This window comes from Canis lupus, chromosome 2, assembly GCF_003254725.2.
Source record: "Canis lupus dingo isolate Sandy chromosome 2, ASM325472v2, whole genome shotgun sequence".
Lineage (NCBI taxonomy): Eukaryota > Metazoa > Chordata > Mammalia > Carnivora > Canidae > Canis > Canis lupus.
In genome coordinates, this window is record NC_064244.1 from 66731067 (window position 1) to 66745182 (window position 14116).

The window sequence follows — 14116 nt, forward strand, 5'->3', positions numbered from 1 at the left end:
TTCTAGCCACAACCCATGGCAGGGGGAGGAGCTGTGAAATCATTTTAAGGAGCTGGTACCAATATTTTGTAATAAACAGAACAGACTAGACTAAACTGTAACAGAAATTATCAGAGTATATCACACATAGTAAGGGTAAATATTGTTTTATGGCTTCTGTTTTATATTATGTGTATACTGGGTCATGATACAAAATAGCTTTCTGATTGTGCGTTACATTCACTGCCCTAATTCATTGACCCTTCCCAACAACCCAGTGAAGGAGGTGTCATTATAACTCTGTCATTTAGACAGGAAGATTGAAGTGCTCAGAGGTGTCCATGCTTGCTGGAGGCGGCATGATGGGGAGTCAGTGTTTGCTGCCCATAGTTTGGCTCCTGAGTCCCACTCTGAAATCTACCCTGGTATCTTTTTTTTTTTTAAGATTTTATTTATTTATTCATGATAGACATAGAGAGATAGAGAGAGAGACAGAGACAGAGACAGAGACACAGGAGGAGGGAGAAGCAGGCTCCATGCCAGGAGCCCGATGTGGGACTCGATCCCGGGACTCCAGGATCACGCCCTGGGCCAAAGGCAGGCGCCAAACCGCTGAGCCACCCAGGGATCCCCCTCTACCCTGGTATCTTTTAAGGAATCAGCAACTTTCCTTTTGGCTTCAGCTTCTTCAAGCTGGATTTCTGTGCTAGGCAAACCTAAGAGTTCTAGCCAATGGAAGCTGGGGGGAGAGAGTGTGGGCCAGGCACAGGAGGCAAAGGAGGGAGGCCAGCTTCTAGACTGGGGCTCAGCCTGGAGCTGCCCAGAGAACTTCAGCAGGGGACCTCACCTTTTCCGGTCTGTCTCCTCCCCCTGGAAGATGAAGGCTGCAATAATACCTCCTTCAGAGGCTTTTGCCAGGAAGAAGTGAGCGGATCTAGAAAAGCACGTGTCCTAGGTCAGGCTATGAGTAGGGATGCAGGAAGGGGGGGTGGGCAGGGCTGGGACAGCACCTATAACCGTCCAGAGGTGGCATTGAGCAGGGCAAGGAGAGATCAAGCAGCAGGAACTGGAGGCTGGCACGCCAGGCAAAGCAGATGTGATGAGCCTCAAAGGCCAGATGGGGAGCATGGATAGATAGGATCCTTGAACCCTGCAGGGCCCTGGGAGGTTCTGGAAGGGTGAAGAGGGAAGTCCCCCAGGGTCCTAAGGCACGCACAGGCATTTCCTGTGAATTAAACTTGAAGAGTACACAGCATGGTACCTCCATCCCGGGTGGCTAACAGAGGAGAATGGGAGCCAAGTATCTCAAGCCTGTGACTTCAGAGCCGGGAGGGGAGTGGGAGGCGGTTGAGGAAGCCTAATGGCCGACCTTGGACCTTGGCTGGGGCCTCCGCAGTTCCCAGGGCTTCCCAGCGGGCTCCGTGCAGAGCAGGAAGCCAGGAGCGGCTGGGGAGGGCAGGCAGCTGGGGGGCCTCCTCTGGGAAGCCGCCCTTTGGTCGCCCTAGCCGCCAGGGGTCCCACTTCCTGCATCGCGCAAGGCCTGCAAGGGACCTCAGAGGTCACGGAGCCCAGCCTCGTTGGACGCACGCGGCCAGCGGAGCCCTGAGAGGGGCAGGCCCGCGTCAGGTCACACAGCCGGTGGGCCACTGGGGCCAGCGTGGGGGCCACAGTGCTCACCCAGGGCCGCCCCCACTCCTCAGTGTTCTCCGGCTTCCTCTGGCTCTGCGGGAAGCAGGCAGGGAGGGCCTGCTCCTTCCGATCTCTCTGCTGTGGGGGGTCCGTTTCCTGTCAGAGCTGAGTTAGTTCAAAGGCCCCTGGAATGGGGGGGAGGGGTCTGGACAGCCCAGGGCGGGGGCGGGGTGGGGGAATGGGTCTTTAAGTCACAAAGACTACTTTATCTTTCGAGATTTTAAGTGGACAGAAGCCAATTTCCTAACATCCTTTCTTCTGATGTGGCCCTTGGCAAAAATTATAACATGGGCTGGGGGCAAGGAAACTGAAGGTATTTGAGCCCCTGCTATATGCTGGGCTCTGTGCCAGGTGAATCTTTCATAGACATAACAATCTCCCCTGGTAAGGGATTGGTTTCCTCATTTTACAGATGAGGAAGTGGAGCACAGTGAGGTGAAGTAACTTGTTCAAGGTCACACAGCCAGGATCTGAGCCCAGGTGTGTCTGATTCTAGAGGCTTAACACGATTTAACTTCAGGTTACGTCGTCGGTGCCCCAGGGGTTGTGTTCTGGGTAATCTCAGTTCTGCTTCTATGTTAGGGTTCTCCAGAGGAACAGAACCAATGATAGATCAATGATAGATAGATACAGAGAGAGAAGGGGGAGGGGGAGAGAAAGAGAGAGAGGGACAGATAGGCAGATAGGTAGGTAGACAGATAAGCAGACAGACAGATAGACAGGCAGGCAATTTATTATAGGAGTTGGCTTATTATGAAATCATGGAGACAGAGAAGTCCACTGATTAGCTAGAAACCCATGAAAGCTGGTGGTGTAGTTAAAGTCCAAGCCCAAAGGCCCAAGTCCCAGTCTGAGTGCAGGAGAAGACCAAAGCTCCTGTTCAAGCATTCAGGCAGACAGTGAATTCACCCTTCCTCCACCTTTTTGTTCTATTCAGATCCTCCACAGGTTCCATGATGCCCACCCACACTGGGGAGAGCAATCTACTTTACTCAGTCTACCAATTCACGTGCTAATCTCTTGCAGAAACACCCTCACAGACACACCCAGAAATAATATCTAACTACATATCTGGGCATCCTGTGACCCAGTCAAACTGACACAAAATTAACCGTCACAATTGCTCCATTCATTTATTCAACAAGTACTTACTAAATGTTTGGTAGGTGCCAAGTGCTTTGGGTACACAGATAATAAAAATAGACAGGATCTATTCATACTTGTTATGTACCAGGCACTGTTCTAAGTATTTTACATGAGTGAATTCACTCAGTCCTCACAACAATTGTGCAAGATAGAACCTATTGAATATTCCTATCTTATGGGGAGTGACACAAGCACAGAGAGATAAAATGATGCATATAGTCCCATAGCTAAGAAGTGATGGAGCTGGAAGTCAAGCTGCCAGAATGCATGCTTTTGACCATGGCACCGCACTGCCATGTTAGACCTCCTGAAACTCACAGTCTCATGAGAAGACAGTCAAGCCTCCAGGAATTACAATAAAATGTGAAAGGGGAAATGAGGGACATTGAGGTCATGCAGAGGAAGGGTAAGCCAGCTTGGGTCATCAAGAAAGCCCTCTGAGAGAATGTGACAGCCAACCCTGTGCTTAAGGAGTGACAAGTCAGGCTGAAAGGAAACAGGTCCCAGGCAGAGGGGAAACATGTGTGACGGGGCACGCCACAGAGACTGAAGGAATTCAGTCTGACCAGAGCTTGGAGCCAGGTTGGGGAGTGTGGAATGGTGAAGTTTGAAGCCGAAGAGGGTAGAAGGGACCAAGGATCCCGAATGCCATAGCAACAAGTTTGGGTTTTATCCAGTGGGCAATGGGGAGCAGAGCTGTATGGCCCTGGAAAAGTCACTTGACCTGACTGCACTTCAGTTTCCTTATCCATAAATTGAGAGTAAAAGAACCTACTTTATATGCCTGTAATTATTGAGTGGGAGAGATGAGACAACGTGTTTGTAGCAGGAACCTCACAAATGTTAGTTTCCAGTCTCCACCGCCTCTCAAATTAGGAACCAAAATGTGGAGATGCAACGAACAAATGCCACAGGAGCTGGAGGCTCCCTTCCTGTCAGTCAGGAGGCTTTGAGCAACAAGGAACATAAACTCCAACAAAATATGATTTAATCCATAAGGAGTTCATTTTCTTACATAACAAAGGAGAGAAGTTCTAGAGTTGGGAAATTCAGTAGCTCAGTGGCTCAATGGCTCAGTGGCTCAAAGAAGTGTCAGCCTCCTTCCCATGTTGCCAATGTCCTGCCTCATAGTCACAAGATGGATGCAGCAGTGCCTGCCATCACACATACATGATAATGTTTAATGGAGAAGGCATTTCCTCTTATTCCCCTTTAAAGATAGAAAACTTTTATTGAGAGCCCCCCTATCAGACTTCCCCTCAGGTCCCATTAGCCAGGATTGGATCACATACTCTTCACTAAACCAATACTGGCAAAGAGAATGTAATCATCATGATTGGCCTAAGCCAGGGTGAAAAGGAGCTTGTTCCCTGAATGCTTGGCCTTAATGTGGCAGGACCCAAATAAAACAAGCCTTTCCAGCAAGGAAGAAGAGGAAATAGATTTGGCCAGACCATCAGCATTATTTGTGACTCCAAGGACCCAAGTCCAAGCTCTGGGCAATAAAGATAATCCCTTTTCCTTACCTGCCTGGATTCAGGAGCTAAGATCATTCTATGACACCTGAGATCAGGACAGACAGAGCCCAATGCCCTGAGCCTTAGAGACTGCCTCTATAGGGCTAGGGGAACTGGGCTACATGTCCTGTGTTCCTTGGGTCCAGCTCAGTGCTTCTGGCAGGATCCCTCGTTCACTTATCAATCCACAAATATTAATTGGGCACCTACTTTGTAGTGGAGACAAACAATGAGCAAAACTCAACGTGGACCCTGCCCTCACAGAGCTTACTCCCTAGCTGGGGAGGCAGGAATAACCAGACAGGCATGTGTGTGGTACAGCCCTGATCAGTCGTGGACTGACAGGCCCTAGGCCATGAGAGGAAATAGCAGGGAGACTTGACCCAGCCAGGGAGGTTGTGGACTTTAGATTTGGTAAGCGTCACTTGGGGTCCAGGCTCAGCCTTTTACTGGCTGTGTGACTCTTCAAAGACATTTTGCTTGACCTCTCTATTCCTTGCTCTCTTTGGGAACCAGCCAAAATAATGGTACCTGTCCCCTGGGTTTGGTAGGCTAAGAAAATGAGACCAGGTGGCCACTTGGACCATCACACAGTAACGGAGAAACCTGCCATCAACAATCCAGCACAGCACAACAGCCAGGGTTTCTGGCTCAAGCCAGAGTGCACATGTTCAGAGCTGGGCTCTGCCTCCTTCTGGCTGTGTGCCATTGAGCCATTTCATCATCTCTTTGTGCCTTGGTTTCCCCATCTGCAAAATGGAGCCAAAAATAGAGTTGCTGCAAAGGTTAAATAGAGTGCTCTCAGCACAGGCCTGACCCATAGTAAGCTCGATAAATGTTAGTGAAAGCTACTATTATTTTTGTGTTGTTGTTTTGAAGCTCAACATAAAAACAAACATGAAAATGTGGTTGGTGTAGGGATCTTCAGTCCAGGGACTGCGAAGTCATTCTTCTTGCTGAAATTTCAATAATAAAGGTGTTTGTCATAGCAAAAGGCGTACAGCTACGAATGTTAAACATCCCTGAGAGTCCCTGGGCTTGATTACATCGAGATTTTCCTCCGGAGTACCGGCCTTCCCATTTCTATCAGCGACACACCTTGAGAAGCAACCATTGTTAGGATAAACAAAGCGAGACCCAGCCAGCGCTGCAGCCTCCGCTTCCAGGCTTTCAGCTTGCAGTGGGGTCTAACCAATCGCAGGCCGCAGGATGCAAATTGTGTTGCCTAATTGATCCATCAAGCTCTGCACGGTGCTGGTTATGAAAACCGGCGCTGTGGGAGGAATGCCTGTGCATGGAAACGCTTAGCACCGGGCCCAACGGACAGCAAGTGCTTGGGGAGCACTGGTTACTGTGTTTAATATTACGTATCCCCGAGATGGTGGGAGCATCAGAGTCCTACAAGCTGGAAGGAGCCATCACCAGCTCTGCTTTCCCTTCCCTTTGTAAGACCACTGAAGCTTCTTCAGCTCACCGTGTTAAGTCAGAACCACACCTACCTCGGAGGGAGGTGGCAAGGACTACAGGAGTTGGCGCGTGTGATGCGTCTTGGGAATGGTGCCTGGTACAGCCTAAGCATTCAGAAGCCACAATAGCATCAGCAAGAGTGATTGCTAACACTGAGCACTTAGCAGGCTCACTCTCCAGATTTAATCCTCACTACCTACCAGCGAGGTAGGCATTAATATCATTCCCATTTTACAGGTGGGGAGCCTGAGGGCATAGGTTAAATAACATGCCTTAAGTTAGTCAGCAAATTTAAATGTTGGCTGCTATGCTATATTCTTCTTCCAAAGTAGAGTGTTAATTTGGAGAGTCAGCAGAAGCACGGCTATATGTAAAAACAAAAACAAAAACCATACTACCTTGTGCACGGGAGAAAAGGCCGGCAGGAAAACACTTCAAAGTATAGTGTTTGTCTCTGAATAGGAGGAATATGGGTGGAGACTTCTTTCCCCTCTTTTTTCATCAGTCTGTGTCTACTAAGTATGACTTTTGCATTGGGAGAAAAGAATCCAAATTAATGTTTTAAGTGGCTGTGGCAAAAGCCTAGATGGATGAGGAGTGGAGGGAGGGTTGCTGATCAGGTCAGTAAACAATTGCAATGGTGGATGGGGGGAAAAGGTGAGGTCTGTACCAGGGAGTTGAGGGCAGGGTGGGGGGCATGTGGTGAAGGAGGCAGCAGGTACCAACAAGCATAGAAATTAATTTGTACTTGCTTGAATATGTGTGAAGAAAGATCCATTCATTCCTTTATTCCACAGATGACTACTGAGGTACCCACGAGTGTTCCTGGAGGTGTTCTAGGAACCAGGGTTGCACAGGACATGTCAATCCCTAAACTTATAGGGCTCCCTTTCAACTGGGAAGGCACAGATGATAAAGAAGCCAGTGCCTGATGAATCAGATGGTAAGTGTTCTAGAGAAAAGCAAGGCTGGTGAGTGATAAAGAGTGCCACAGGGAGGTGGCGGGGAACTACAGAAGACCCCCTCCTTCAGAAACAAGGGGTGAGAAGGAAATGAGAGGAGAAGCTCTGTGTGTATCTCGAGCAAAACCATTCCTTGCACAAGGAGTCATCACAGAGTCTTTGTGACAAGAGCATCTTGGGTGTTATAGAAGAGCAAGGAGGCTAGGGTGGCTGCAGAGAGGGAAGGAAAGAGAGAAACAGCAGTGGATGGGATTAGGGAGGCAAGGGAGCCAAATGAAGTGGGCCATTGTCAGGACTTGAACTGTTATTCTGAGTGAGGCGGGAAGCCGGCGGAAGTTTCAAGCAAGTGACAGGCTTGACCTTCATTTTAAAAGGATCACTGGGGCTGCTGTGTGGGAAATAGATATAGGCAAAGTTGAAAGCAGGGGACCAGTTAGGAGGCCTTTGCAATAATCCGGGAGAGAGATGACAGTGGTTTCGGAGTAGTAGAGTCACACTGAGCAGTGTTGGATTCTGACTGTACTTTGAATGTAAGAGTCAGCAAGAGGAGCAGCCAGAGGAGTCAAGAGTGAGTCCAAAGCTTGTAGCCTGTGCAAGTAGAACAGAGTCAACATTTTCTGAGAGGGAGAAGGCGTCCTGAGAACTAGATTCGTGGAAGGCAACCAGGAGTTGAAGTTGGGCATGTTAGGTTCAAGATATGGTTCAGAGGGCCCATGTGGATGTCAAGTTGGCAAGTGGACATACTGGAAAGAAGTTCAGAGAAGAGGGCCAGGGCCAAAGACAAAAATGTAGGAGTCATCAATGTACAAATGATATTTAAAGTCCAAGAACTAAATGAGAAGATCCAGGAAGTGAGTATAGGAAAAGAAGAATGATTTCTGGGTTTCAGGCTCGGGTTATTGGAAGGATGGCTTTTCTTCTTCAGAGATGGAGGACATGGGAGGAGGAACTGGTTTCAGAGGGAAGGTGAAGTGTTTGCTTGTGACACAAGAGTTCAAGGTACTGTAGGACATCAGAGTGGCAAGGAGTGGCTTGGTAGGCAGTTGGGTCTAGAGATCATAAGCTCAGAGAAAGGTTTGGGCAAGAGAGGGGGTGGGGGAGGAGAGAGAAACTGAGTTTCCGGCAAATTTACATAAAAGAAATGCAAATCTATACAAACCTGAGCCCTTTTTCTAATTCCCAGAGCCAGGGCAAACAGGTGTCAATGCAGGTGTTCCAGGGATTAAAACGGGAATTTGAACCTGCAGGTGAAATCTTCAACCATGTATAATGTGAGAGAAACACCCTCAAAGAAGAATGGGGTGAGGGGGAAAAGAAAGACTCTGCCCTCCCCAGTTCTGAGAACCATCTGTCTCTCCAGGGCGCCTGGTTGAAGGACTCCTAAGAGACATGGGAAAACAGAACAGAGATAACAGATTGTACAGCTGGGAGCGGGAAGGTGACTCTGTTTATCTATTGCTGCACAACAACCTATTCCAAATTGGTAGTATAAAACAACATTTTTTTATTATGTTAATGCCTTCCGGGGGTCAGGAATTTAGACAGGGCACAACAGAAATGGTTTGTGTCTGCTCTGTGATGTAGGAGGTCTCCAGTGGGGAGACTGCCATGGCTGGAGACTGGAACCATCTGGAGGCTCCTTTACTCACAAATCTGGCTCCTGGTCTTGAATAGCTGAAGGCTACATTTAACTAGGCGTGTCACCCGGAGCATTTATATGTGGCTTTTCAGTGTGTCTTGGGCTTCTTAACAACATTGAGTCCTGAGTAAGAAGGTCCCAAGGACCCGTGTCTAGAGAAAGCCAGACAGAAGCTGCTAAAAAACCCTGACTCAGAAGTCACATATTGTCCCTTCCATCATACACCATTGGGCAAAGCAGTTGCAAGCACATTCAGAATCCAGGGGTGGGGACCGAGACCCAGCTTCCCATAGCAGCACTTTTTAAATCATTGGCAGCCATTTTTAGCAAGTTTTATTGAAATATAATTTACATATCACACGATTCACTCATTTCAAGTATGTAATTGAATAGTTTTTTGTATTTTCACCAAGTTGTGGAACCTGTCACCAGAATCAATTTTAGAACATTTTCATCATCTCCCAAAGAAACCCTATACCCTTTAGTTATCACTGTCCCCACCCCTCCAGCTCCCCAAAAAACACTAATCTACTGGCAGTCTCCATAGATGTGTTTTTTCCACACAGTTCATATAAATGCAATCACGTGTGTGGTCTTCTGTGACTGGTTTCTTTTACTTAGCATAGTGTTTTCCAGGTTCTTCTACGTTGAAGCATCTGTCAGAACTTCATTCCTTTTCATCACCAAATAATATGTAATTGTATAGATGTGCCATATTTTGTTTCTTCATTCACCAGCTGATGGACCTTTAGATTGTTTTTACCTTTTGACTCTTATGCATAACGCTGCTATGAACATTCATGGACAAGTTTTGCAGCCAGTTTTTTAAACCACCACTGATCCACAGGCAGGACATCCAGGGATGGTCGGTCCCAAACAGGATCTTAACATGTCCTAGCTCTGTGACCTTCAGCAAGTTACCCAACATCGCTGAGCTCGTCTGCAAAATAGGATGATAAATGTCCCTGGACAAGTGAGGACTAGCGAGCTCAAGGATGTGAAGTGACTTTCACAATGATAATCTGGCAGATGCTATGTAAAAGAACATTTGGGTTGTCCGCTCAACAATACCCCTTTTCTCAGTAATAGAACCTTGATTTTGGTCAAGCATGAAGACGCTGTCTGCCTTGTGGGTCTGGACCCCTTCCACTACTACAGACAAATCACGATCACTCTCAGCCAATCACAATAATCCTTCATTCTCTCCCGTAAATGGTTTTGGAATGGCCCAGTGATGTAGTCCTGGTGAATGAGACAGGAAGGAGATCTGCTGGGAGTACTGCAGAACGTGGATTTCTTAGCCCTTAAACAAGAGGTGCAGAAAAAGCAGCTATCCTCCTTAGTGACATATTGCCACGTCTTCTTGTGAAAATGCTTACCAATCAGCCAGCAGAGTGTGATAAATGTGAAAATGGAAGGCAAACTGATGGCAGCATTGAACTAACATTGGAGATGCCCTGCCTCTGGATGACTCCTTCATGAGACAATAAATATCCTTATTCTTTAAGTCACTTGTTGAGTTTCTTGTAACTTTCAACTGAAAACATCTATGCTTAAACAAAACCCAGCAGGTACCTGGGTGGCTTAGTGGTTGAGCATCTGCCTTTGGCTCAGGTTGTGATCCCGGGGTCCTGGGATTGAGTCCCACATCGGGCTCCCCATGGGGAGCCTCCTCCTCCCTCTGCCAATGTCTCTCTGCCTCTCTTTCTGTGTCTTTCATGAATAAATAAAAACTTTAAAAAAGAACATATATTAGATTCTACCTATCTTCTATCTACTTTCAGAAAGAATTAGATTTATTTACAGTAAAAAACAGAAGGAAAAATCAAAATAAGGGTAAACAACGGAACTGATGGAGACTTTTGTCTCTGACATCATGGTGTACTAAGTACCCTTAATAACCCTGTTGATAAAAACAGCTAGTTATTTTAAATATGTATTTTTAATTGAATCAATCTGCTTAAATTTATTTAAGTCAAGGGAGACCAAACATTTTTTAAAAACCCAATCATAGGGATGCCTGGGTGGCTCAGTGGTTGAGCATCTCCCTTTGGCTCAGGGCATGATCCTAGGATTCCAGGATCGAGTCCCACATTGGGCTCCCTGCAGGGATCCTGCTTCTCCCTTTGCCTAAGTCTCTGCCTTCTCTCTGTGTCTTTCTTGAATAAATAAATAAAATCTTTACCAAAAAAACCCCAATCATAAATAAATAAAGTATATAATATGTCAGAAGGTAGTAATGTATAGTGAAAAATAATTCAGGGAATGGGCACCTGAGTGGCTCAGTCCTTTAAGTGTCCGACTCTTGATTTTGGCTCAGGTCATGATCTCAGGGTTGTGAGATCAAGCCCTGCAACAAGTTCTGTGCTGGGTGTGGAGCCTGCTTGAGATTCTGTCTCTCTCTCTCCCTTCCTCTGCTCCAACCCCCACCCCCACTGCTGTCTCTCTCAAAAAAAATTAATTAACTAATTAAGTACTTTGTAAAAAAATAATTCAGGAAGAGAGATCAGAAGTGGATTCAACTTTAAATAGGATGTTCAAAGTAGGCCTCATTGAAATGGTGATATTTGAGAAAAATATTCTAAAGTGATGAGGGATATAGCTATATGATTATCTAAGAGAAAAATGAATCAAGTAGAGCAAACAGCCAGTGCCAAGAGCCAATTGTGTGAGTCTGTCTGGAATGTACAAGGAATGACAGAGAACTATGACTGGAACTAAAGAAGTGAAGGGAAGAGTAGAAGATGAGGTAAAGGATATAGTAATAGATAGAAAATTCTAGATTGGCAGTTTTTTCTTTCAGCAATTTGAGATTATCATTCATCTCATTGTCTTCTGGTCTCCATGGACTCTGTGTAAAAGTTTCTGCCAGCCTTGTTGTATAGTTTATGAAGATAACATATCTTTATTTTTTACTCTGGCTGCTTTTAAGATATTATCTTTGTCTTTGGTTTTCAGAAGTTTTGCTATTATGTATCTGAATCTGGTTTTCTTTGTATTTATTCTGTCTAGGGTTTTCTTTGTATTTATTCTGTCTTGGCTTCATACATCTGATGACTTGATGTCTTTTCTTGATGTCTGATAGGTTTCAGAAATTCTCACCTATCATCTCTATGTATATTGCATCTGCCCTACTTTCTCGTTCCTTTCACTCTGAGATTCCAATTACATACAATTTGGACATTTTCACTGTGTGTCATTTGTCTCTTCTATTATTTTCTGTATTTTTTTTCATCCTTTAGTTTCTCCGTACTTTGGTATGGATGTTTTCTTTTGGTTTATTTCCAATCCACTAATTCTCTCTTCATTTGCATCTAATCTGCTATCAAACTCATCTACTGAGTTCTTAATTTCAATTCTCATATTTTTAAGTTATAGAATTTCTTTTTAATAATCTTCTTAGTTTCCAGTTCTCTGCAAAAATTGTCCATGTTTTCATGTAAGTTGTTGATCATGTTAATCACTGCTATTGAAAAGTCTGCCAATGCCAATAGCAGGGTCTCCTTCCTATTGTATATCTGTATATGTTTTCTCTATTTTTTTTGTCAATTATTGTCTCTGTGCATGTTGGTAACTTTTGATTAATTTTTAACATTGTGTATGAGAAATGTAGAGAAAATTTGAGGCTCTGGCTCATGTCCTTTTCCTCAAGAAGTGATATACTTTTACTTTTGATGAGTAGTAAAGGCAGATCACTTTAATGCAATCAGAGATTGAGCTGGCTAGCCATCTATTTCTGATCCACTCAAAATTATAAACTATGAAAAGTGCTGTGAAGGAGGAAAACAGAATGATAGAACAGAGAGTAATTTGGGTTGGGAATGAGAGATGGGTGGTGCTTTGGCTAGAGTGTTCAAGAAAGACTTCTGTGAGAGATGACACTTGAGGCCTGATATGAATGATGAGAAGCAAACAGCCATGTGAAGATATAGATTCTTCCAGACACAGTAAGCAGTAAATGACAGTGCCCTAAGGGAGAAACGAGCTTGGCAGCTTTGTGAAATAGAAAGAAGACAGAGTGACACTACAAGGTAGATAAGAGTCAGGTATTATAAGCCCTGGCAAAGGGGGTACATTTCATTCCAAGTGCAGCAGGAAATTATTGAAGAATTTTATGCAACAGTGACATGGTCTGGTTCATATTTTTGAAAGATTACTCTGGCTGCTGTGAGAATAAATATTTAAAGGGAGGGCAAAAATCAAAGTAGAGGACCATTGATAAGACTATATGCAGAAATCCAGGTGAGCAGTGACAATGGCCTGGATTAGGTGGCAGTGCAAATAAGGAAAAATAGATGGATATAAGATATATTTTGGAAGTAGGATTGACAGGGCTTTTTGCTGGGTTAGACATAGGGTGAGGGGGGTTTGAACAATTGGGTGGATGGTGGAACCATATATCAAGATGGAGAAGTATAGAAAAGCATAGGTTTGGGAGGTAAAAACTGAGTTCCATTTTGAAGCCATTTACATGCTATGCAGGTAGCGTTTATTTGATGTCTTTTGGTTGCAAATGTCAAACTGACTTAAGCAAAAATGGGAAATTGTTGGCAGACTCTCTTGGGAAATATAGGCTCATGGACATCTGGATCCAGGTACTTTGCCATCAGAACACATACACTTTGCTATCTCTCTCTCCTCCTCCTCTTCTCCTCCTTCTCCTTCTCCTCCTTTGCTGGGACGATTTAAGCTTGGTGTGACTGCAGCCATGACCTTCTCACCAAAGAAACTGTCTAGACCAGGAGAAAAGGCAGCCATCGTACAGCCCCTGCTGCTATCACTACAGTCTCCTGCTTTATTTCTCATGCTGGGTGAGATCATCTACCTATGTTTTTATCCCTCTAGGAACAGCCTGGACACCTCTCAAGGGGAAGGTTCAAGTCTTCTCCCTTCTGGACTCCTAGCTTAGTGAAATGAGGAACGAGTTGAGTTTGGAGTCAGTCACTTGGGTTCCACCGGGCTCTGACTTTTAGTAGCTGTGTGACATTGGACAAATCACTTTACTGGTCTGAGACTTATTTTCCCTCATCTGTAAACTAGTGATTGGAAATGTATAATTGGGTAGGTTATGAGGATTAAATAAGGTCTTGAAGAGAAATGCCTGGTTCAGCTTTGAACTCTACGTTTTGATAAATAAGGATATTACAAAGGCCATAGCACTCCCCTGGGTTTGATCTCAAAGAAATGGGTGGGGAGGTGTGAAGTTAGAGAGCAGCCTGGCTGCAGGGAGGTTAGCCAGTGGGGCAGGGGGCAGGAATGCCTGACCCTTGCTGTGGGGTTTTCTTGGCCAGCCCCACCCCAATGCTGGCCTCAGCCCAAACCTGCCTGGGGGGCCCCTCACCAGGTTCCCACCCACAGCCAGGACGGGCTCTGGCCTGTTCCCCACTCCTCTGCCTGCGGCTGGGGTTTACCAAAGCCACATACATTCCTGAGGGATTGATAAGATTCTGGAAGCCACACCCACCACCCACTGCCTCTCTCAGACTGGACAGGAGGGGCATACCAGGCCATCGCCCCCCACACAGTAGGGGATGACTGCCAGCAAACCCACCCCCTCAAATATGCATGCCCATGTCCTTTTTTGCAGAACCACAGAACAACACAGCTTTAAGTAACCCCAAAGAGCCCCCAGTGCTCTTCTTCAGCTGACCCAGGTTCTGCCAATCTGGTGGTGGAGGCCCCACCATATTCCCCACGAAGCACCAACCAGCTTCATT

The 14116-nt window shown here is 45.7% G+C and overlaps 1 long non-coding RNA gene across 1 annotated transcript; it reads left to right on the plus strand.

The window, feature by feature from the left end:
* Window positions 1-1475: 1475 nt before the first annotated feature.
* Window positions 1476-9826, plus strand: LOC112660587 (uncharacterized). The gene is made up of 3 exons (XR_003137090.3): window positions 1476-1777; window positions 6596-6741; window positions 9036-9826. It is a non-coding gene; the product is annotated as an uncharacterized LOC112660587 (long non-coding RNA).
* The last annotated feature ends 4290 nt before the right edge of the window (window positions 9827-14116 follow it).